Source organism: Drosophila busckii, chromosome 2R (genome assembly GCF_011750605.1).
Source record: "Drosophila busckii strain San Diego stock center, stock number 13000-0081.31 chromosome 2R, ASM1175060v1, whole genome shotgun sequence".
NCBI lineage: Eukaryota > Metazoa > Arthropoda > Insecta > Diptera > Drosophilidae > Drosophila > Drosophila busckii.
In genome coordinates this window covers 8,101,200-8,127,386 of record NC_046605.1, presented here as the reverse complement: position 1 = coordinate 8,127,386, position 26,187 = coordinate 8,101,200, and the positions used below count along the sequence as shown (strand labels likewise).

At 37.2% G+C, this 26,187-nt stretch overlaps 1 protein-coding gene across 1 annotated transcript in view; it reads right to left on the bottom strand.

Moving 5' to 3' along the window:
* The window catches only part of LOC108597455, a 46,440-nt gene that overhangs the window by 18,995 nt on the left and 1,258 nt on the right, over positions 1-26,187 (bottom strand). The gene's annotated exons all lie outside the window — the stretch shown is intronic.

Below are 26,187 nucleotides of genomic sequence, written 5' to 3'. Positions count from 1 at the left end.
AAACGAAATCAGTTGTCACAACTCAAAAGCAATTCACTGCCTTCTACTTCACTCAATCTTACAATACAAATTCAATAATAAAACATTTCAATTTAATGCCAAACACGCTACAATTTGCTGTCAATCATACAGCAATGTAGCAATTTATATGCCTCGATTGTAATTTAAATTGCTGCCACATATTTCTAGCTAATTTAAGTCAGGCAAATGCATTTTTGGCAACTTAAAGTTAATACAATGTTCATTGTATGGCAAAGTGCTTACGAAAAGTCGTAGATTCATTAACGTTACAAGCTTTTGCTATTTTTTTGTTAGCTTGCTGTAATTTTAAAGTTGGAAATGCATTTGTGTGACAGAGCTGAGTAGACTGCAATTGCTTGTGCGCTTTGCCGTTTGCTTATTGCCCAGGACAAAATGTGTGTTAGTTTTTTGGCTTACAGTCTGGTTACATTCATTATAATGGCTTATTGTAGCATGAAAAGTGTGTCAGTCATGTTAGCTGCTGGCAACAAGAACAATAAAAAAAAGAACAGAACACAGAATGCAACTCGTTGCTCAGCTCGAGCTACAAAAATACATAGCATACATTTCAGGGTGGGGGAGATGTCAGGCATTGTCCTTTGTTTGCACTGCACTAAGCAAACACAAAAGCCAGACAGATAGACAGCACGCCCACATGTCTCTGTGTGTGTGTATGTGTGTGTGTGAATGAAGGACTTATGCGAGGACATGCTTCAATGACACACAAATTGATGAGCATCGCGTGTGGTGCGCCTTTTGTTATTTTTGTTGCGGCAGTTTTTGATTGATTTCTTGCGGCAAGTCAGCGACGTCTCCAGCAGATTGACACACACACACACACACGCGCGCAACATGCCACTCAACACACACACATTTGTATATGTGACACAATTTTGCAACGAACTGAAGCTTGCGTCGTAAACTGGCAAAAGTAAAAGTCATAAAAACATTCAGTTCGTCAGTTCGTCAGTCAGTCAGTCGCAGCGGCTTGAAAGCTTCCAAATTCCATTGCTACGTGCTACATATTTGTTGCATTAAAATAATTGAAGAAAATTGTAAAACAAATAAAACGCACGAAATAAAGTTACGCGTCAATTGCTGCCCCCCAAGACAAAATGTGGCACTTACGAGCAACTGTCAGCAGCTTGCACTTAACAAGCAAACTCAACAAATTGCAGACAGACGAACAGACAGACAGACAGAGCTATAGTTAGCGTCAAGAGCATGTGCAAGACATTTATTATATGGCATTAAATATATTTGTAGAGCCAAGTCAAGTGCTGAGTGCTGCTGCTGCTGCTGCTGCTGCTTGAGAAGTCAATAGATTGGCTTGCAACTCAAATGAAATAATTTATTAATAAGCTGGCTTATTTGTTTGTTGTTTATAGTTGCTAACTGGTGCGTATTAGTGCGCTTGCATGCATAGCCACATATCAAGTATACGCAGCACAAATTGAAATTAATTAGCATATAAAGCCAAGCGCAGAGACAATAGCAGCCAATCAATCAATAAGCCAAGCGCCATTTTAACGTTGCGCTATTAACTTACTTTTGGCTGCGTGTTGCCTTAATTGGCATTTATTTAATTAATAAATTGCAAACAATTTACAAGCTACGCGCCAATTGCAATTAAAGTGCAAAGTTCAACAAAAACTTTGCGCATTATGCAGCAGCACACAGAGTCGAGCAAATAACCCAAAAGCGCTGCTCGCTACTCACATGTGGGCGCTCGTATGTGTGGGTGTGTGCATTGCATTGCGCTTTCGCGCATAAATAAACAACACAAATTTGCAAATATAATGCACATAAAATTTACAAAACGGCAGCGGCAAAACCTCAAACCTCAAGCTCTCAAACTTTTTGCCGCATTCGCAGCCAAACAAGTTTACACAACAAAATGGCGCTACACACACACACACACACACACACACACACAAACGAGCACACACAGACAGCATAACAGCGCGCATACAAGTGCAGTGCAAAGAACTGACAGAAATAAAAAGGAATTTATATAAAAATAAAAAGTTTTTTGTTAAACGCCATGTTTATTGAGCGTTCAAAGTTTGGACAACGTCTTAGTGTTGGTAGCAGCAGTAAAGCTACAGTAGGTACATGCAAGTACAGTAGACACTGGCTAATGTAAGCTGATTGAACGCAGCAGCTGTTTGCACTGCGAGCTTAGTTAACTTAACTTAACGTCAAATTAAACATTTCGCAGCATAAACTAAAATTTTGTTAATATTTTGCATAAATTTCAATGTAAGAATTTTGACTTTTTGCTGTTGCAATCTTTAAGTAAATACATGGCACACATATAATATAATTTTTAAAATATTTATTTACATAAAGTTAAGTTTTTATTGAGCTCTTAAAAGTCAGCAATGAATCAGATGCTTAAACGAAAAAAAAATGTTTGACATGATTTTAATATTTCTTACAATTAAATAATTTTGCGTCAATAAAAATAATTTAACAATGTAAAATTAAGCTAAAGGTATAATCTAAAACTATCTATTTTGAATAGTATTTTTATGTGTAGTCCTTGTTTTTTGGTAGTGCTTATGTGGATTTGTGTAAACAATTTAAATGCGTTCTCTACTTTTCGTAGAGTGTAACTAACAAACTGAGGCTTACTGAGAAAAACTAATTAGGTATGTTTGTTCTTATAAGCATCGTATTTGAACACGCAGTAATAGTTTTGCCCTCTTTTTCCCCCTTTTCTTGAAGAACTCACATGTTGCAGGTGAATTTTTAATCGAAAATTGTTGAAAATTAGTCTTCCAACAATAAAAATTATAAAAATTGAAATACAAATACAAAAATACAAAATTCTAAAATATTCTAAATAAAGTTCATGCCAAATTTCAAGTCCCTAGCTTTATTAGTAGACTTTATGTTAAAAAAAATCTGAACCATAGTGCGCTGTATTTTTATTTATTTATTAGTTTGCACATAAAGCAAAAGTAGTTGACAGCTGAGCATAATTTCGATAATTATCTTTTGAATGCTGATCAAATTGCAATGAAGAGATAAAAATATTTCAATATGCCAAACAATTTAATGCATTTATGCATTTAATTAATTGAACATTAAAGACTTATGAGTGCGAATTTTACATAATTATTTAAATGTTTAATTCGCTGTTATTATGCACACTTCACTGTGCTGTTAAATTTGTAAAACATTTGCACGTGACACGTGAACGCAGCTTGAATATTGTTAGCGCTAGATGGCGCCACTGTGCGTGAACAATAAAAAACAACAAGAGTAACATTTATTTGTTTGCGTGTTGTTTGTTTGTTTATTAGTGGAATTTTTAATCAAAGTTGCCAAAGTTGACGTACCTGAGCAGTACCTGGGCGAAGCTCAAAGTTTTCTTTTTCTCGTTTTGCTTTTCTTTTTTTATAATCAGGCGACCGCGTGACGCTTTTGGCTTTTTCCCCACTGTGTAATTCCTTTTGGCAGTTTTGTTGGCTAAACTCTTGAAACTTTGCTGCCATGTAAACTGTCAGCGTCTGTTACACACACACACATTAACAGCAAAGCATACACAACACAGACACACACAGGCAAACAGTTGAGCGCTTATCTTAGTAAAGTCTAAAAACTTTTGTTTACACGTTGCGCCCTCGAGACTCACACACACACACACAGCGACTATTGTTACACACACACACACATGTCAGTTGTGTGTATTTACCTTTGAGTGAAATACATTTTCTTAACTACCGTAGCGTCCATGCGCTTTTGCATATTGTAAATCAGTTTTTATCAATTTTCTTTTTGCTTTTTGACTTATTTTGCGTATCGCTTTTAATTAAAACGCCGCTGGGCCAATCCAAATTGCATTAAAATTGCAGTCAATTTGCATATTTACTGGCATCAATATGCCAGTTATATGTTATATATATACACAGGCAGGCAGGGCAGGCCAGGCAGGCAGCATATATGAAATATTACGCATACGTCCTGTGGCGTGCATTCAATTGAAATGAAAACGCATGCAGCTCACTCCCAGCTCTCAGTACGTGAGCTCTGCAATCTTTTTTGCTGTATTTACATTTTTAGCATATTTATGCCGTCGCTGCCAGCAACAATGTAACGTCAACAGCTACAGATTTTTGCTGCTGCTGCTGCTCTTGTTGCTGTTGTTGTTGCTGTTGCTGCTCAGCAGACCGTAAAGGAATTGCAATGCAAACAGCATGTTAGACATGACTGTGCTTTGAATTTTCTGAACTCCAATTGTATTGCAGGTGTGCGAAGTTCGACTGCATTCTCGATTAAAATTTGTAGCTTCGAATGCATTTTCTTTGCCGCATTGTTTGACTGCAGTTTAGTCTAAATCCAACTATTTAACAATTTAAGCACTACAACGAGTTAAAGTAACTGCACCCCTGGGGCACGTCACAGCGCAAAAAAAAAGAAGTTTAACTACAAAAGCGCGCAGCACTTGCAACTTAAACAAAAAAGCAGCCGCAAGCTGTGCCGCCGACCAGCTACCAAAAAAAAAATTGCATTTTCCAATAACAACAACAACAACAAGCACAACAATGTGCAGTTGCAAGCAAAAGCCGCAAGTGGCAACTGCATGGAATGTAACATTGGCTGCTTTTTCATATAAAGTTTGAGGCTTTTAACTCGTTAAATGCACTGACGAGAAAACAAAATGCAAATATTTAAACAAAAAAGTATTTGCTTGATAACTTTCGGGCAAAAGTAATTGCAATACACAGTTTTATATGTCAGCAGAGCTGCCAGGCAAGGCAGTTATGTTTAGCAGTAAAGCAATTCAAGCTGAGTTTGTCACTTTAAAAGCTGCAGACTACACAGCAGACAGGACTAAACGATTAGATGATTGCAATTTAAAGTGACAGTGAGAAAGAGAGAGAGAGAGAGAGTGAGAGATAGAGAGTGAGAGATAGAGAGTGAGAGCGAGAGATAGAGAGAGAGAGAGAGCAAGAGAGAGGAAGTCGCTTCAGAATCATAAACAAAACAAATTCCAGTTAAAGGAAATGCTAAGCCAGACTCTAAATTTAATGGGCTAATCTGCTACTTTCAGTTTGATTAGCGTCGCATTTATTTATTTATGGAAAGTAAAATAATGAAGTATGTTTTGCTTTAGTTAACATTAGTAATTGTTAATAATAGTAATTGCCTTCAGCATTGGTATTCATTAACTAGACCAATGCTAATCGCTCTCAGTGAGTGCTGCGTTTAAGAAAGAAATTTTTAAAGCCGCCACGAGAGATTGCAAACACATCGACGCATTTCCGCGAAATTATCGTATGTCGATTTTTATTGAAATTGAGATTACGATGCAAACTTGTTTTAAGTCCTATCTCTTATAATCTGGATAAATATTAGAATGATATGCTCTATAGTTATAAAGATATAATGATTTACTTCCTTGAATTTGTGCAAGGCTACACCAGAAATAAATCATTATAAACGCTCTCCTGGTTTTTTGACATACGATACTTTCGCGGAAATGAATCGACATACTGTTGTGGTTTTAGACTAGTTGAACTATAATTGTTTGAATTGCTAAAATGTATAAGTCACTTTGTGTTTGTTGTATTTTAAATTTTATATAATATTTTAATTATTTTCGTCGCACACAGCAAAACAGAAGAAGAAGAAGTAATATATAAGTGTGACCAGAGTAGTTTGCTAATATAAGGACAAACTCTAGTGTTATATAATGCTGATTTTGACAATAGGCATATCTAACACAATAATTATATTTTTAAAGCTTATGAAATTTAAAGTAAATAAAAACTTAATTTTTAAATACTTATAAATTTAATTTTAAATATTTTATGTAATCATTTTCGTTTACCATCGACTGTTCATAGTTGATAAATAATTAAACGAGCTTGAACATTAACTAACTAAGTTCAGTCTCATTAAATTCTATACAATGATAACATTGCTTATTATGTTATATTACTTAATTCCATTGAATACATGTGTACTAAGTGCAAAGCTTGACTACAGTAAATAAAATCAGCTAATAGTCAAGCTGTTAAAAATAAACTCTGCAGCTTGTAAATTATTACAAAATATATGTGAGCCAGCAATGAGTTATGCAGTTAATATAATAGTTTAATCATTGTTAAACACATTAATGTAATGTTAATAAATATTTAGCAACATACTCGACATATTTCAAGTTGCTCTTTTGTTTAAACAATTTAATCAATCATGTTAAGCAGCAAACATTTAAAACCTCAAATATGTAGGGACAACAAACAACAGCAAAGCTCAAATAGTTTAGTTGCCTACGCAAGGTTAAGCCGCTGGAAAACTTAAGCCCAAGCATAGTGATGCTGTCTAGCTTGACCTTTGGCCACACACACACACACACACATACACAAACTAAATTGTATAGCAAGCTCTTGCTATTCAACATATGCTATGCTGCCTACAAAATAAACCCAAGCCCAACAGTTTTTCAATATCTATAGATACTTTTGTATTTACTTTTTCTTGTGCTGTTGCTTTTGCTTTCGTGGTACTAACACAAATATTTATATAACCAACACACACATAGATAGAGAGAGAGCGAAATAGAAATCAGTTCAGTCAGGATACTAAAATTGAAAATAAATTGCAAGCCAAAACCAAAAGCCGAAGCAAATATGTGCAGAGCGCCAATTAATTTTAATTAATTTAATGTTTTCATAAGAATACAACATTTGTGTTGCAGATATTTACCAGAATTTATTGTGTATATTTCTCTTTTTTATTTTGGTGCGCTGTTAATTTAAAAGCCGCACACTGAATTGTGGATTTAGGCAATCTGTGAAGTGAAAGTAAAAGCGCAAACAGCAGTTGAAAGGCAAACACTTTGGCTTACCCTTACCCTACCCTCCCAAAGTATAGCATACATTAAGGCAAAGGATATCGATGGCGCAGTCTGTGTGTGTGTGCGGGCTAATGTGCCCCAAGGGCGGGGCAGGGGCAACGATTTGAAGCTGCTGCCTCACTTAGGCATCGTTTAGCGATAAAGGCGACATTTGTATAACAAACAGTGCCAGCAAAAAAAATACGTACAGACGCAGAACTTTAAACAAAAGCACAAGATAGTCGCAGTCGAGAGTTTTGTTGGCTCTTTGGGCTTTAGTTTGCTTGCTTTAGCAATTGTGGCAGCCCGAGAGTGAAAAATCGTTAACCTAATTTTAGTGCTTACGACTCCGACGGAGTTTGCGTATACTTATTTTTTTTTTCATCTGCACAATGCTGTGCCATAAATTTTACTTTATCTTTATGACTTGTTTTGCCTGCTGTCGCTGCTGCTACTACTGCTGCTTCTTCTTATTGTTGTTGTCTAAATTCTAAATTTTTGTTTTTGTCATTGCCGCCGCCCTCATTTTTTCTTTTTTTCGCTTAGCCGACGGCGCGTGTTAAATAAACCGAAGCGTGCCACAAGAATTAGCCTAAAAACATGGCCATTTTCTCTGCCTCTCACTTTCTGTGGCAGCTTTTAAAATTTATGTTTTCTTTCTTTTTTTTGCGCTTTGTGTTTTAATTTTTATTGGCAGCTATTTTATTTGCCTCTTGCTCTTGCCTTGATAAGATTTCTCACTAGGCAACCATTTGGCCAAAGTTCCTCAGACTTTGTGGGTGTGAATTTGTTTACGTGCGCTTATCACACCCCAGGGTCTAGTTTTGTGGCACATAAAACGCTGTAAATAAATATGATAGCAAACTTTTGGCTCCCGCTCCACGCATAAGTTGCAGCAATGACATTGAAACGAGCGCTACAGCAAACTATGAGCAGCTTAGCCCAAGGAAACTTAAAATGTTGTCTGAGTATAAAAAATTTTAGCTATATCAGCAAATATTTTTGCCATTGCAATGGCAATTGATCAATATATGCCAATTGTTTGCTTATTAATTTTTTGATGTACTGGTTCTACACTTAATAAAATAAATTAAAAAAAAAATTTGTTTGCTCATGTTTTTTAAGCCATACAAATTTATGCTCAATTTAATAAGTGCATATAAAATAATTTAGCTGCGTTCACCAGTAGTGAAATTAAAATAAAAAATATTTAATTTTAGTTATCAAATCAATATAAATTCTAATAACTTATTGCTACAATTTTCTTGTCTAGTTTAAAGCCTTTCAAGCAAATTGCTGCCAATCATAAAAATAATTCTTCAACAGCTAATCGCATGTAAATCACATTTATGCGTATTTGGGTTAATTGCTTTGCCGAGCAGCGAACTAATGGCACTTAATAAGCTCAGCTCAATGCACACACACATCGACAAACACATGCATGTTGACTTAATGACATTTGCACACTTTTGCCAGCTGCTTGAAATGCAATTAAGCGGCATTGATCGAAAAAAATTGGAATTAAATTATGGCATATTAAATGAGCCACAATTGAAAATTATATGAATTACGCTTTCTGGTGCATCAATTACGCATGCAGATGAGCGCAGCTGCATTAGAAATTAATGCCAAACGATGCAATTTAAATGCATGAAAATGATAGCTAAATATTTGATGTGCAGCATACGTGGCGTATGCGCGCTGTGCGCATTATAAATATTAAAGGCCTATTAAGCGCATTGTTGTAGTTGCGAGTTGCACAGCTACTGACAAGCAATCAAATTTATGCAGCGCGCACAACTGAAGTTAAGGCTATAACATAAACAAGGCTATAACAGGCAGGCAGACGCAAGTGCGAAAGCAATATGCAAATGTATAAAAAGCGGCTGTCAAATGGCCAGCAGCTGGGCAGGGCAGAGCGCCCAAAAATGGGTGGCGAAAAATTTTCAATTAAAGCCGCGTAGCTGCTGCTGCCGCTGCCGCGTCTCAAGGCAAAAGGAGTCAAAGCGAATTGTTGTCTAGAGCGAAATTAGGAATTAATTAAGAGCACAACAAAAGCTGAAAGCTGAGGCTGCGACTGAGGCTGCGACTGAGGCTAAGGCTTGGGCGTATAATTTCAAGCGGAAACCAGTCAAATAAACAAACTGCCCAACAGCGCCTTAGGTTAGGCAACAAAATACAACACAATACAGAAAATTGCCAAAAGTGTGGACTGGGAAAAGCCCGAAAATTTATTTGTGCGTTGATTGCGCGCAAATGATGATCATTTAATTAAGCACGCAACAGCGACCAAGACGACCCATGGACCCACCCACACACACACACAGCCGCATGTCTATCTAGTTTTGCTCAGCTCCAGGGGCAGTTAGTTGCCCATCTTGGCCGGAAGTGGCCACCTAGCTAACCACAAAAAATACACAATCTGTTTGTATTTTGCATTTGTTCCTGGGCTGCGGCCTCATTTTAGGGCCTGCGCTGCCTTTTTGCTTGTTATTAAATTTCAGCAATTTCTTTTTTTCTTCTTTTGGGCTGCACTGCGCGTGCTTTGATTGGTTTGCTTAATGTCTACGTCGCTGTCTTGAAATATATTTTTGTGATTTGCAATGTAAATGGAAATGCGGCTTTGATTGAAGTTGTATTTATTTTTAATTAAAAGCTACTGAAATGACGTAAAAGACACGCACAACATTTATTGAAAATGATTAAAAACATTTAAATGTGTTTTTTGCTACAAATTAAATTCTCACATATGCGTCTTTAATATGCAACCACAGTGCCTGCTAACATTTGTTTGCTATCAGCTAAAGCGCACGACTGGGATTTTGCCAATACTGCAGTCATATATAAATTGCTGCTTGCTACATTAGCAGCACAACATTGCGGCAATTTGTAGCACACACACACACATTAATACCAAATGAAAATTGAAATTATGTCTACACACACTCAACACAAAAGCTGCGGACAAACTTTTATGAACAGCGCGTAATTCAGTGGCGCCCTCTGCCTGCTGCTATTTGTAATATGAGTAACATGGGCTACCAAAAACAGTTATTTTCGTTCAGCTGGGCGTGTCTGTCTGCTACATGCGTCGAGCTACAATCGCATCCATAATCAATGATAATCCGCTGGCGTATTATAACCGCATTAACAGTTAGGCACGTTCAATAGAATTCGTTACGTTTCAATAGATTTCATGCGCATTTCAGTTATTGCTGCCAGCGTTGGGGGCGTGGGCGTGTCTGTCTGTCTAGCAAATATTGTGTAATTTACGTAGCAACCCTGAAGTACAATCGAACTCATTGCATAGCTAATTCTAGTGCGATTATGCATCACTAGCAGTTAGTACAGTCGTTAACTGGAGCTTGTTAGCCAAAAATAAAACTGAATGACTTGCTATAAATAATTCCAACTTGTTTACTAGTAGTTAGTGAAATCGTTAGCTGCAGGTAATGCAGGAAGTTGTTGCATGGAAAATCGATATGAAATTGCTTGGCTTATATAGAAAGCTAAAAAAAACATAATTGCAAATGCTGTTCAGAGTCCAATTATATTCCAATTGATATGCTGACATATTAAGACTCTCGATTATATTGCTGCCTGCTGGCTCTAACTGCTAAGACTCACTTAGAAAAAAACACAAAGCGACAAGCTAAAGACACAAGACACATATGAGCTGCTGCTTGTCTAGTAGATCAGCTGTCTAGGCTCGAATTGAAGTAATTTGCGAGAGTATAAGCATTTGTTTAAATATTAGCCGTGCTTAGAACTTTTATGTAATTTAGCATAATAAGTTAAATATTTAAATTGCATACTGGTAAAACTTGGTACCTACAATTAAATTAATTAAAACTTACATAATTTTTGGGGGGAAAAATTATTTTAAATAAACCCGCAATTGGGCTAATTAAATATAATCAAATATGTTCATATATAATAATATCCCAAAACTTTGAATAGGTACTGCTCCGAAGTCTTCGGCAAACGAATTTTCGCTCTTGCTGCTGAGGATATTTTAACGACCTATAGCCAACTCTATAGATCGATGGTCATAAAACATGAGGAGCAATTAAATTCTTCACGTTTACGAACATATTATGATTTGGTTTTAATGAGATGTTGGTTATTTTTTTTTATTTTGTCTTGGACACTATAAATAGCACATAAACTTTCGCAGCGTGGAAAAAATCAGAAAATCTTAAAAATCAGAAAATTGCAAATCATGGTGAATATGCATAGATTATCCAAAAAGGATTAATATGACGTTATCTTTTTTGTAGTCAGAGCTTTTCTAATTGATGCTGAACATGATTGCGCCCACACCATCACATATTAACGGTCCCTGTTATAAACAGCCGCTCTACCACCTGATTTTAAGCTATCTACCGCTCATTACCTAGAAAGAGCTCTCAAACATAGCGGAACCCACCTTGGAAATTGGTAGATGCTAGACACCTGTAACCACTAGCACCTGCAACAGCAGTCCTTCTAGATGCGTAACCTAACTATAAACTAACGAGTATCTTAATATTACACAGTTACGCTATAGTATCTAACATACCATACACTTATAAAAATCGTCAGTCTTGCAGACGTTTATCCAATAACAGCTTGCTAGTTTTCGAGAATCAGATCCGATAACGAAGTTAACATCATGATATCAGAGCAAAAAAGATATAAACAGCAATTAGAGTCCAGCAGCATAGGCGATATCGTGTTACTTCAGCGCCAGGCTCGAGACAGTTGGGGGCTGCCAATTCACAATCTCATAACACGGCACACTGGAGAGATCACTGTTCAGCTTGCAATACGCATCTCATCATTCTTCTATGCCGTGCGGCGGGAGTCTGAGGACCATTGCCACGAGAGCATAAAGCCGCAAATATCAATCAAATGAATTCGCTGTATAATACATATAGGACTTATCATTTAATTTTGAGTAGCACTCTCCCGGGAGCAGTCCACGCCAGCTAGTATTCAATATAGCAAACCGCAACCACAACGACAGCACATAAAACACGACAGTATATTAGAGCACTTTCGACGTGCAGTGATTGAATATTGTTCGATAACCTATCAGCAGAGCAATTAGTAATAGGGCGTCATGATGGCGAACCATGCCCGCCAATCAAGATTTTGTTGCTTGGCCTGAGCACGAAACACACTATTTAATAATAATCCCACAGTCAGGTCGACAGGCTGCGCGCGAGCTCAGACTCAGGCTGCGTCGAGGGAAAAGCACAGGGTTCATAGGACGCGCGAAAAATCTTTGAATCTCACTTGTTATAATTGTTGTCCCGTGCTGAAACTGAGCATTAGTGCAGAGAGACATCCATGTTCAAGCTTCGAGCTCAGCAAATTCAAGTCTTACTACACACTGGTGTTGCATTCTATTGCACTGCGTTCTCCGACGACGAATGGCCATCTGCAGTGGGAAATCCCCGGTCAATCCAGAGACAACGAAAAGGGGGTAGCGACAACTTCTACAACAGGGCACTTGGTGCTGGTGTGTATCGAGAGCTTAAAGACCCTATAAGAAGTCCCTGCGATCTAACATCGATGATACGCCGAGTACTATGACAGCTATATAGCCGTCAATTTTGCAATGGCAAGACAGTCTAAGCCAACAATATCGAACCAGCGAGCCACGACACTACACTATAGTTATGATTGCGCGTCTGACGACCCGCGCGACACCTACTGTGCCAAACACTGATTGGCATATTAGTAACACTTCAGCAGTGATCGCGACACTCAGGTTCCGGTGCGAGAGCCGAGTGCCACAGGTCTACAGACATCAGCCTACAGACACCTCCGAGCCCCATAGCGATAGTGAAACGCACGTTATAGAATCGCGCTGTGACATTGCGCGCGGCAGCCCGCACGACGTCTCGGCCGGTCAGCGTGCAGTCCAAGCAGCTCTCATATAATCCATGCGTGCGATATAGCTCTCAGCGCCAGCGCCAGCAGAGCAAGAAAATCAACGCAAAGAATATTGAAAAATTATTACGAGCCATCACTATACATTCACGCATATCACTGATCGCATACCCTCTGTATAATAGTATGACTATCATTTTCCATATCAGAAATTATGCTGAGGCGAAATTTGTGGATTAACCAGTCTGCAAGCTGCTTTTCAGATAGTTCACACTTAAACGAATGACGTAAGCACTTTCGGGCAGCGTATTACACGCCCTAATTGCAGTTGGCTCCCTTTTGCGCAAATGACGCGCTAATCCAATTATTATCAATTCACTGACAGGACATGCAGGGTTAGCTCCACAGTTGCCATGCACACTTTTTGCACCCCTTGGGGCGTTTTGGCTGGACGCGATTATAAATAAACATGCCGACAACTTGAATTCAATTTGACAACAGTATTTCATAATAAAATGCCAGACATATGACGCTTACCTGCAAAGAAGAAGAAGAATAAAATGGAGCGTGAGTTGTTTGATGAATTTTATATTGAATATTGCGCGCTTTATTGCTTGCCAAAATGCCAAGAGCAGTGCGGCAACTCTTTGGCTAAGACATCAAAGTTCAAATGCAAAGACATTAAACAGCTCATTAAAAATACATAAGCCGCGTTTATGCTGATGTAACTCGCAGATAAAACGGAGTAAGCCAAATATCAAAAGAAAAGCTGCAAAGTACTTTAAGTAAATGCGGCAAAGCCGACTATGGCAGACTCTATATCAAATAATTTTTAAATTTAATTTTAAATATTTTTTGTAAAGCGCTTTCTCGACTGTACATAGTTGACATTAAATAAATAAATAAAATGAAGAAAATATTATTATTAATTTTAAGACTACAAATTTAGCTTAATTTGTATGCACAGCAAGCTGTACAGACTTTTAAGTTAAAATCAAGCAATGCAAGTTGCAGAGAGTTATGTCCAAAAAGATTTAAAATAAATAACTTAAGATGCACTTAGCTCAATGGTGTTGGTTTGTTGTTTAAATTTATGGCTTTAATTACATTTGCAAGCTAGTTAGTATATAAATTACGTTTTCTTCATTAACTTGACTTTGTTCACTTTTATTAATTATATTTAAACGTTTTTTCAGATACACATAAACTTTTTATTTAGTCATCAGTTTACAATAGCACAACAATCAATTTAAAAATTCACAACAATTTTCTAAACTATTTTTCAGTGTACTATAAACCCATACAGCATTAACCCAATTGTTATTAAAATTCCACAAAAGTACATTATCATGTTGTACAGTTTTAAGATATGGCGTTCGTATCCCTTTTTTGCTGCTGCGCCTACGTAATCACTAAGGACATTAGCCGCAGGCGCTTATGGGCACGTATCAAAATCAAGTCACTTTTTGGCCGACTTAAATTTTAAACAAATAATAATATTTGCGACAATGCCGCAGGTCAATGGCAACAAAGGGCCGCCAACAACAACAAAAAAATGTGCAAATGGTAAAGCAAACAAAAACACACACACACACATGCACAAAAGAGAGCAAAATTTTGTTAGAGGCAACAAACATGACTGCAAATTATCTGGGGAGCAGCATCAGAATGACGACGACAGTAACAAAAAGCTGAAGGGGTTAAGTTGAAGTGGTGGGGCGAAGGGGTTGGGTGGCTGTTTGGCTGGCTGATTGTGAAATCGATAAAGTAAATCGCTGAAGCGATAACATAATAAATTCTACGTTTCACGCTCAACTACACGTGGGTAGGTGTAGCTGGGCGCTGATATTTATATCCGAGGCATGGCAATCACTTCAGTTCACACACAAAAGCGTGAGCCACAGGACCCTTAAGAGCACACATATATTTTTATGATCTCAAATGTATTGAAAAAAAAAGAGCAGAGTAAAAATAACTGAGCAATGCTACAATCAATTTGCTTTTTATTTTGCCAAAGCCGCCCTTTGCCACCTTAACCAGCTGCATAACTCAGTGAAGCTCTCACACACACACACACAGCAATAATAACAACAATCAGCAGAACCCTTTTAGTGCCTTTTGTGCACCCCTGGGTAAGTTACGCACTCAAAACTTGGCCACAAAACCAATTCAGTTGGTTATAATGTTTTTTAGAGATGCGCAAAAGTTAAATATCAGCAAACATTTATATATATACTATATGCATAAAACACAGTCTTCTACTATTTAAATGAACTTTGCTATATTTGTGTCATAATTTATTGCCGCTTAACCAGCTCTATAATCGATATTGCTGCGATTAGAGCTAAAAACTTTGCTCATATTTTTGCTGATTTGGCATTTTCAATGTTGGTCGCACTACGTTTTTCTTCTTTTTTTTAAACCTTTGCGCATTGTGTGCATGAAAAACTTATGAGTAGCATTAAAATTTAATGTTATTTCATTTCCCAATTCCCAGCCGAGTCTTTGCTGCCAAACTGAGTGAGGCTCTTAAAAAGAAAAATCTTCAATTGTCGACTACAAATCATTTGGGGCAACATCAACGCCAACGACAGTTCCAGTCGCCCATAAAGTACAGTTGGCCCCAAAGACAAGCACTCAAAGTGAAGTACAGTTCTGACAAAAGCGAATTTATAGCAACTGCGGTTGCCGCTTCGCATTGCATGAATTGCATTTATACTCTTAGCATGTTGAGCATGTGAGATAAACAAAGTAGTTTGCTTCAAATTTTAATTGTAAGCTTAAGACATTCACCCTCAAGACCTAAGCTGAAACCTCGGGTCATTGACCTAATGATTATTAGTGCAGCTTTAATATTTAAATAAACTGTTAGTATGTTAACAATTTCCATTTTTATTTATTTATTTATTTAATGTGAACTATATACAGTCAACGATAAAAGAAAAGGATTACAAAAAATATTTAAAATTAAATGCAATAATTATTTAAAATTATGTTTTTGTTTTTAGATTTGATAAACTTATAGATTGGGCTTGGATCGATGCAAGGATTGGGATTTGTTTGCAATTGCAACTTGAATTGAATAAGCGAACTTTGCTTGCTCTTATATTTCTTTCATTTCTTTGCATTGGCAGAGTATTTTCATATTCTATAGCTTTGTTTTTTGGGGCACCATTTGCCGCTTAATTGCCGTCCCCAGTCTGACCGACATAAAAAGCGTCAACATATTTCAAATGTCAAGTGAAAGCCAAGCGGCAAAACGAGCTTAAGCCGCAGGCCAAAGTGAAAGTGTTTTGGAGCACATAAATTTATATTTAAAGCTGCAACAAGCAACAATGTTTATTACAGTTACACTTGTCTAGAGCGAGAGGGCAAGAAAGAGAGCGACTCTAAGGGTAGCTGGTTATGCCTGCTTGACCTCGACCAGGGCGCAGCGTTAATTGTAAGTTAATGTGGCACTTTTATTAAAGCATTCGGGGCCAGTGTTAATTAAGTGAAATGTTCTTCAAATTATGCAGCTGTTGTACACTAGTTAATGCCATTAACTTAAATGTACTAACTATGGCAGCAACTAGAGCACAAACTAAAAAAAAACTTGGCAAGCGAGAAAGAAAGTTAAACTTTCTGACCTTAACAATAATTTACACTTACGCAAAGTTCTCTTGCGCTCGCTCTTTCGCTTTCTTATGCTGCTGCTGCTGCAAAGTCGTTGCGGTCGGTTAACGCGACAATAAAAAACACTTTAAAAAATGTGCCCATTGTTGTTGGCCAAGAAAGTTTTAATAAAAAAACAGCGGCAGCGGCAGCAGCTGAACCAAGGGTGGGTCATAAAGTGAAAGTGCCCGAAACTTTGGGCGTGCAAATTGCAATTTCTTCTATGCTGTGGCCTAGACGTTGCCGCTGCTGCTGCCGCTGCTGCTGCTGGCGCTGCTGCTGTTGAGGGCGTGGCGCATTGAGGCATAAATAACAGCAACATTATTCACACCAGCAACAAAAGCAACGATATTCTTCGCACTAGCGGCGAACCCTAAGACGCCGTCGACGCCCCGTTGTATGCTATGGTTTTTTGTTTGGCTGCTAAGCAAACTGTAAACTGTCTCAAAAACCAACTTGAGCGCAAGTTTGTCTGCTCAACAACAACAACAACAACAACAATAACAAGAAGAAAAACAACAACAATAAGAAGACGAACAGCAGCTTAGCCAAGTTGACTTTTTGGGCGTTGCGTTGGTTAGCCCAAGTTTATTTGCTTTATTTACGCCAAGTCAAGTTTTTGCTGCTGCTCATGTTTGGCTTGCAAGTAAATTTTTTAGCGCTTTAGCTATAGCCAAAACTTTTCGCGCTGCTATTTATTTATTTATTTTTATTGGCAAAAGTTTTTGACGCATTTAAAATGCGCCTTGAATTCGTTACCTAGCTAAATAGACAGGCAATTAGCTAAACTGAGGAATCAATGAAAGAAACTGAATTAAATTATTCAATTAGTGTATAAATTAGCGCAATTTATAATTGAAATTAACTAAAAGCGCAGCTAATGTGTAAGTTACTTAAATCGTAGCACAAGCTGAGGCATATTTTTAAAATTGTTCGAATTTATCGACAGTTTGAATTGCAAGTGGTTGCAAAGCTTTAAGCTATAGCCTTATTGGCAATATTTAATTTCAAAAATGTGCTTTATTTAATTCTGCGTAGACGCTTTGATGTTGCCCGAGCTGTTTGCTGCACAGCTTTGGATAGTAAACTTGCCCCTGAGGCAGCCAAAGCATTTTTCACCCCATTTGTTGACAAGTTGCTGCTGCTGCTGCTGTTAAGTTACCGTTAGCGGCTTATTTGAAATGCATTACTTTTGGCTAGACAACTACCCCTAGCAATGCTTAATATCATTGCAGTAACTTTATGTTATTAAATTGAGTTATCGACTCGAAGAATTGCTGCTCAGAAAAATGAAAAGTTGTTATAATTTGCTGTGGGCTGCGCCTACAATTTTGACGTCATTAATATAACTATAATGCCACTCCCTAGAGACGTCTAACGCTGTCAAAATATTCCTTGTTAGTTTTTATTTTTATGTTCACGCCACACATAAAATGAATTTATGTTTTATGGCAACAATGAAGTGACTTAATTCAAGACTTAGAAATAATATTGAGGCTATTTATTCAGAATTGTCACGTAGCTATGCGAGACAGCGCCTAATTATAGCCTTTCGGGCACAAGCAGACAGCAGTTTGATAAATAAATAAAATATTTTATTAGTATTAAATTCGTTGCAAATGAAGCCATAGCAAGAATTTGCTTTGCCACTAATATTCTTATTATAAAACTTTAACATTGTGGCAAAGTTTAGCAAAGTAACTTGAGCATTAACAGGCGCTACTCACACACACACACACAGCCTAATCAATCTCATCATATTTGTCGCACACACACGCGCGCAAAAACTTGCAGCCCAAAAGTTGTAATAAGCGTATGAACTTTGCTGTTTAAGGTAGACGGCAAGTTTGCTATAATTTGTAGACATTTTTCATAGACTAACGCACACACACACACACACACGCACATACATTCAGACAGCGACACAAAGTAAAGTTTTATGCGTCGCGTTTTGCTTGCAGCCAACACCAACACACACGCATGTTGTCTGCGCTCTGTCTGCCGCCTTAATAACATTGCTGGGGGTGGCAGCAACACCTGGCGCAGATTTATGTAGCCCACAAAGGTGTGTGCGCTGCTTAAAGTCACTGCCTTAAATTTATGTGCCCAGCTAAACAAAAAGGGGCGCTTCGAACTGCTTGTGGTCAGCATAATTAGGCAGGCAACTGTAACTTGATGCTTCTATTTCTAGCTGCTGCTTCTTTTTTTTGTGTTTGGGGCAGCCGCATAACTTTTGTCAGCCATAAATTAAACAGAAAAGGGTTTCCGATTCGTTCGTTTGGGGCAGGCAAATGCCTTATTAATGAGTCCTTTTGATTTATGTGTGACACTTAATTAGCAATTGCAAAAAACACGCATTAAATTGCAATTTACATAAAAAAGCAAAAATACAACAACAACGCTGTGTAAATAAAATATTTAAATTGCTTTAATATTAATTTTGCCTTTGCAAATATTTATTAAAATTACTAATAATAGGCAAATTACTTAGCGGCACATATTTGTTTTTTTTACTGTACAGCTTACAAAAAATGTTGTCATTTTTTGTTGTTGTTGCACAAACAAACAAAATTGTGCAATTTATTTGTAATTAGCGCGGCTAATTTATGCCAATTTGTATTAAGCATACGCCACCGCAACGGGAATTGCAGAATTAATTACTTAAAACGCGAAATTAATAAATTGAGTTAAAGCTATTTAAATTTTATAATTTTTTGCTGCAGCACGCGCGCGCATAAATTAAATTAAAAGTTTGTTTATTTTTTTTTTTTGCGGTAACCTGGTAACTCTAGCAGCGCCCAATATCAACAGCAACTGTCTTTATATCAAATTTCATTCATTAATTTTCATTTGCCAATGCCACGCCTGTCTGCGTCACACACACACACACGCACACAGAGACAACAACCCCAAGTTAAGAATGCGCCGCAGCGCGTTTCGGTTTCCTTGATTCGGACTATCCATCAGCTTTGGGCCTGACAGGCTCAAGGCGCTGCAGACTTTTGGCCGCGTGTAACTCAAAACCTGTTCGTTGTTGTTCCTTTCTCTGTTCTATATGTTGTCTAATCATGTATGAATGAATAATGACACGAGTTTGACAAAGCACAAAATGTGCCAACATAAAAGACAGTGCAGCGCCCCGAAAATACGCAAAGCAGACAGCAAATTTATTCATGCAACAAAATCTAAATTTGTTTGCTCCAGCGCTGTGATTTGGCAGCAGCAAAAAATGTGCACACAAGCATCAGCTTACAATGCTAACAGTAGCTTAAGCTTCAAGTGGGTGGGGTAGGGGGCGTGGCAACAACAACAGCTATTACATCAAAGTTGTAGCTAAAGCAGTTGCTTTTAATTACAACACTTTAGAGCTCAGCAGCCAGCTAAGTAACGGCAAAGTAGCCACAAAAGTATGCAACGCACACACAGACACACACACACACATACACAGCAAGAGAGCTTGCCACAAACTGAGGCAAAGTACAGCAGCGCAAAGCGTAGCATAATAATTTACATTTATTATTTATGTACTTGGATGCAACCGTAGCTAAGTAGCTAAGTATGTCAGTTGTATATAATATATATATATTTGGGCAGCACTTGTAAGCAAATAGATCTAAGCTACACTGAGAGAAAAGCATGCGTGCATTTGAAGTTGCACATACAAAGCTGTTCAAAAGTAAAGTTCAATGTACACAGCACTTAAACTTAATTTATTAACAATGAAAAAACTTTAATATGCCTTTTTAAAGTTACAAAATTTGTCTTAGCCCATTAAGTACTAATTAACATTTTTATATTAAGTAAAATACAGTTTTTTAACATTTTTAGATTTTTTTGCAAAAAATATTGGGTATACTATCGATATTAATAGCAATTGAAAAAGGAAATTTTCAAAAAATCTTTTTGCTAATAATTCTTATGATTCAAATGGTGAGTACATTTAACTTTATTTTGCTCCAATTACATTTGAATACTAATTTATATGAAATATATTTTATTTGCTACAAATTTTCAAGCCTTTTACTACAGTAAACATTTAAAAATGAATAAATAAAATTATAGCTGCATTGACTGTTGCTGGTAAAATGAAATTCACTTATATCCTTTAATTTATTAAAAAAATCTTTTTGCTTATAATTCTCACGATTTAAATTGTGAGTACATTTAACTTTACATTTGTCCAATTACATTTGAACACTAATTTATATGAAATATATTTAATTGCCAGCATATTTATTATAATTTTCAAGCTCTAGCCTTAAACATATTTCCAAATGCATAAGTATCTTTATAGCTGCCTTAACTGCTGCTAGTAAAATGAAATTCAAATATAGCTTTCATTTAATTTACGCTCAACTTCTTTTCACTGTGTACCATATATTTAAATAAAATCAAAGCAAGCTTGAAGTGCTTAATGTTAATAGAGCTTTTTTGAATTCAATTTGCTTTGGCAACTGCAGACAAACGAAGCAGCGAGCGAGTCGCATTGTTCAGACTGTTTGCTGCGCATCTTTAGCTAAAGCACAGCAAGCAAATAATGTAAATGATATAAGTGCAGCTCTTACATTTTAGACAAGTCCAGAGATCAGCACTCGGCATAACTTAAAGAGTTGAAATAAGCGATGCAAATGTGAAGCTGTAAATCGGGTGCTGCCCACATCGCATTGTTGCGACATAATTCGGAGGCACTTGGCCATACCAAGGTGACGGCTTTCAGTGGCTGCTTGAGCAGCGGATTAAATGTCTGCGGGAGAGGCTTATCGAATTGTTCAAGACGCCAAATTGATTGATTGCTTTAGCAGCAGAAATAAATTCACAGCGTTGCAGCGGACATTTGCAACTACTTTGAGGCATGCAACGAGCGCTGCTAGCCGAACTCACACTTGAAGGCGTGCGTACAAAATTTTTACTCGTGCACTCATGGGCAGGACTCTATCAATTGCTTAAGTCCACTCCGCAGACCGAAGTGAAGGCAAAGCGTAAATGCTTTACTATCTTAATTATACTCAACTAACTTATGCAGATCTAAGTATTGAGGGACTATCAAAGTCGATACCAGTTGTATATAGTACAGCTTATGAATTGAGGCGCTTGACGCAATTTTCTTTGGTCTGAACTGAACATTTTTTTTTATTTATAATATTTATTAAGTGAAGTGCCTGTACAGGCAGTAAGAGAAGCGCACCACACAGTTAGGGAATACATTTTTAAATTTATAAACTAAACTGAATAAATTATTGCCTGAGTTAGCTGATAATTTGCGTGGCCATGTTGCATTAACAACAGCTGCGTATACGCGATATTTATGGCACCCTTGCCTCAACGTAAGTAAGAGATACAGATTGCCCAGATTGGCATCTGATCAAGCAGCAACATGAAATCAGCGCTTAAGAATAATTTTTATTCATTTATTTATTTATTTTAATTGTAGCCTAGAATTAAATTCTATGGTAAAATTGGTATAGCCAGAGCAACAAAGGCATTCTGCTATATTTTTATATATAGCTATAAGTTGTAAAAAATATATAAATATTTGCCTAAGATGCTTTAGCATAATTTATGTACAAAATTTGCATCTCTACTCTATAGTTAGAATTTAATAAACAAAAACAAAGTTTGCCTCAAAATAAACTCCAAGTCTATTTATAGAAAACAAAGTTAAAGTCGTAGCCAAAATATTAAGCAGCATATTTTCTAACTTAAAGCTTGGGTTTAATATTATTAAAGTACTTGAAGTCGTAGCTTGGTGTAAGGAAAGTGCGCGGATTTGAGGGCATGTTGCCATGGGAATAAAGCTCATGTATGCTCACAGGTACAAATGCTTGGATTATGAATTTGTAATGCCGCACACAGACACAGAGCACACACACAGAGACACACACACACACAGACAGACAGACAAACGCATAAACAAAAGCCCCTGAGATGCGTGCAAATGCTAAAGATAGTCAACATAATCAGCATAACGAAATAAATTCATTTGTTTTGTACATTTGCTGCTGCTGCTTTGTCGCTTGTTGCGCATTTTTTAATATTAAAGTAAAAGTAAAGAGCAAAAGTTTAATTAAATGCATTAAATCAGAGCGACTAAACTTATAAATTTATAATTTAATTTGAGCGCTGCCCAAGTTGATTGGCAAATGACAAGCTGCTTACAATTTTGTCGCTGCAAAGAAAAAAATTACAAACATTTAAGCTTGAGCAAGAAAACTTTTTGCAAATTGTTGCTACCAAAAATAAATAAAAAAAAGGTGCAATGACATGGCATCCAGACAGACGCGGCGTCTACTTTTTCGGTGAGTGCATAAAATATGCTTTATAACTCACACAGACACACACAAACACGCGTGCAGCTTGGCAACGCGCATATTTTTATGTAGCATACATTTGTGCGCCGACAAAAAGCTTTTTCATAATTTATACGCCAGCGAGCAAAAAAATAAGAAAACAGCAAGTGAAAGCAAAAAAAAAATTAGGCTTTTCATTTGCTGCGACTAACAAAATAAAAGACAAGGCGTGAAAATGGCCGCGGGCGCTATACTTCACACCAATACACAGACACACACACAAGCTAAGCATAGCCGTTGTCAGACACGCAGACAATTAACAACGAGAGCAAGCGCAGCAATAAAGCATAAAATATTTTGAAGCAAGACTTGCAACGTTTAGCCAAAGCAATTGCCAGTTTTATTGATTCGAAATCAAAGCTAAGGCAAGCGGCATTGTGGGTGGTCAATTTGAAATGCAATTGCAATGGCAACATTTCATTTTGCTGCAGTCAAGGATATGCCCAGGCTATATCCTGCCAAAGCACTTGAGAGTTGTTGCAGCAAAACAAAACGAAACTAAAAATGGCTTGGCAAGCAATAAAAATGGCAAACAAGAGAGCGCAAAAAAAAAAAGTATAACGAAAATTTATTTGCACAAAAGTTTCGCGCTAAACAAAAAGTGTGCTGAATGCTCTGCGGCAAATAAAATGCAATAAATGCACTAAAGCAACTAAAGTTAATGCAAATTTTAATAACAAATAGCTCGCTTAATGAGTTTTTAACGCAAAAGCATTAAGCATAGCTTGCTATGTAGCCAATGTACTCAACGCTTTGTGTAGTGTATAGCAGTGTGGAAAAAAATATTGCCAGTGGCTAGTAGCGCGTTCTGGCGTCCTGGGGATCATAGGGATCGCTCGCATGCAAGCAAAAACTTTATTTCGGTTTCAATTTGTGATAAAAACAACACAGCACAGCAAATGGCGACAACAGTCGCCAGCGCCAAATGAAATTTAACAACTAGACGAGCCGCAGCAACATTGAGTGGGTGGTGGGCAGGGCGTTGTCGTCTTGGGTGTCTTTGAGCTGGCACAAAAGACAAGAAATGCATTTGCTGTCGTTGCTTGTTTTTGAACATTCATAATAAATTTTCCAGCCCCACCCACAAACAGCAGAAAAGCAAAAAAAATTGTTTGCAGCCAGGACACTTTTTTATGCCTTAGCTCATTGCTCAGCTCAGCTCAGTTGAAATGTAACGGATGCTCGGCAGCTTGCCGCGTACTGAAATTTATATATGTTATAAACAGGATATGACAGGCAGGAAACCCAGCGTCCGTTTGCCCGCTTGCCCCTTGCCCTAACGCTGGCAGCTTAAGTTGCCTTTGGCCTTAAGCTAGTCGTGGGGCCAAGCGCTGCTGCTGCCGCTCGACTAAAGTGCCAACAAAAACAATTTCTTTAAATAGTTGATGCATGCACTAGCAGCTTGCAACATGCTGCTTGCTACTTGCAACTACTCAGCAACACTGACGCAACACGCTATGCATATTTATTGACAAATATGAAGCTCAACAGCATTGAACATTGAAATATAAAAAGCGCAACTTTGAGTGCAACACGTAAAGGGAAAAACCTTTCAAGTGCTTTTCGCATTTAAACAATACGCAGTAAACAATTTTTCTTAAGCTAGAAGACACACAAAGTACATTTTTCTTTCAAGTGATTTTTAAAATTCAAAGAAATATAAATAAAATTCAGCTAAGATAAGTAGAGTTTAAAAATAATAACAACAAATACGTAAGGAGTTCATTTTAGTTGTGTAGACGCAAATTTAAAGCAGCAAGTAAAATATTACGTATACGTTCTGACTGCAACAGCTTTGATTATATAAGTGGCCTATCAAACTCTGCTCGCTGATTAGTAAATTAACTGCTATTTATTCTTATCTTATGTTAACAATATAGCAATGCTTATATTTTATTTCTACTTTGGTTCAGCTTTTGAAGTACTTATAGAAATTTCAGTACAATTTTCTCCTTTCAGGCAGCAAAGTAAATTGTACTATAATAAAAAAAATGTTTGTACATTTTCCTTGAGCTTTTATTTTATTTTTAAAGCGAAAGTGTTAACAAGCTGGCATTAAAAAATGTCCAGACTCCAATTTCGCTCTTTCAACTTTTGCCTTTTGTGCTGTAGTCGCTCCACTTCATTTCATTTGTATTCTTCTTGAGCTTTACGACTGCACATGCAATTCAAACGCAATAAACTTTATCGACGACTGCAAGTAATTCAATTTAGTTGCCTAAAATCAAATTACGCAGCCGCTGTCATTTTATGCGACGACGACACTCAAAAGTGAATATTTATTTGCTCAAATAATAAATTGAATGGCAATGTCAAATATAAAAAATTTATAGCAAAACGCTGCTGCACTTCATAAAGTCATTTTAAAAAAGCTATCAATAAATTTTGTTGGCAATTGGTGCGCTAGCAAATAGTTAAGAGCACAAATCTCTGCCTTGACTTACAAATAAATCACGCATACGCACTGCTCTACCATAAATTATTACAGTTGACACTATAAACAATGCAGAGAGAGGCAATAAAGAGTAAACTAGTAGCCAGACAAGTGGCAGTTGCAACAGGCCGCACAATTGCATTTAATTAGTTTAAAATTTAAACAATAAACAATAAATAAACCTCAAGCATAATTTGTATAGCGCCAAAAAAAAAACATAAATAAGCAGTTTTGATGTGGTAAGAAAATCTTAAACTCTTAAGTGCAACAGCGCCAAAAATCAAAACATCAAAAGTTTGTGAGGCGGCGGCGACGGCGGCGGCGGCGGCGGCTTCGAGAATAACAACAAAAGCAATAACTTTATCCAATTTCTTGTTTTTACGCTGAGACCAGCATCTAGCGCATAAGCACGTACAAATCGCATTTCTTAGGCGCTGCTTTATCCTTTTTTATATGCAAGTGAGTGTGTGTGTTTGTGTGAGTGCCGCCCATAAGTATGCTACGGCGTAAGGCGAAATGCTTGTTTAGCTGTCAGATTTACTTGTCGACTACACACACTCAATGTCTATGTGTGCGTGTGTGTGTGTGTGTGTGCGCTATAAATCGACAGCTAAATCTGCAAGCGGCAAAAAAAAACAAAACATGATAAGACAAGCGACATGCCAATGCGGCCAAGGATTTTATTCTATTGCTATTCCTGCTTATGCATGTGTGTGTGTGTCTGTGTTTATATCTCTATCCCATCTATTTGGGTCTAGGCCGCGTTTCTTTTCTATTTAACCCAATAACAACAATGCGCAGCAACAATAACAAATAATACACAAATGTTTAGCTCAACTTGCTGCGAAATTGCTTTTCGATTTATTTTTATATGGGCTGCCAAGTTGTGACAAATTAGTGCTCAGCTCTTTTTTTCGCTACACTCTTTTTTCTGTTTTATGACATTTGTTGTTATTGCTGCTGAGCTGGCAAAATGTTTGGGCCATCGCTCAAACTAAAAG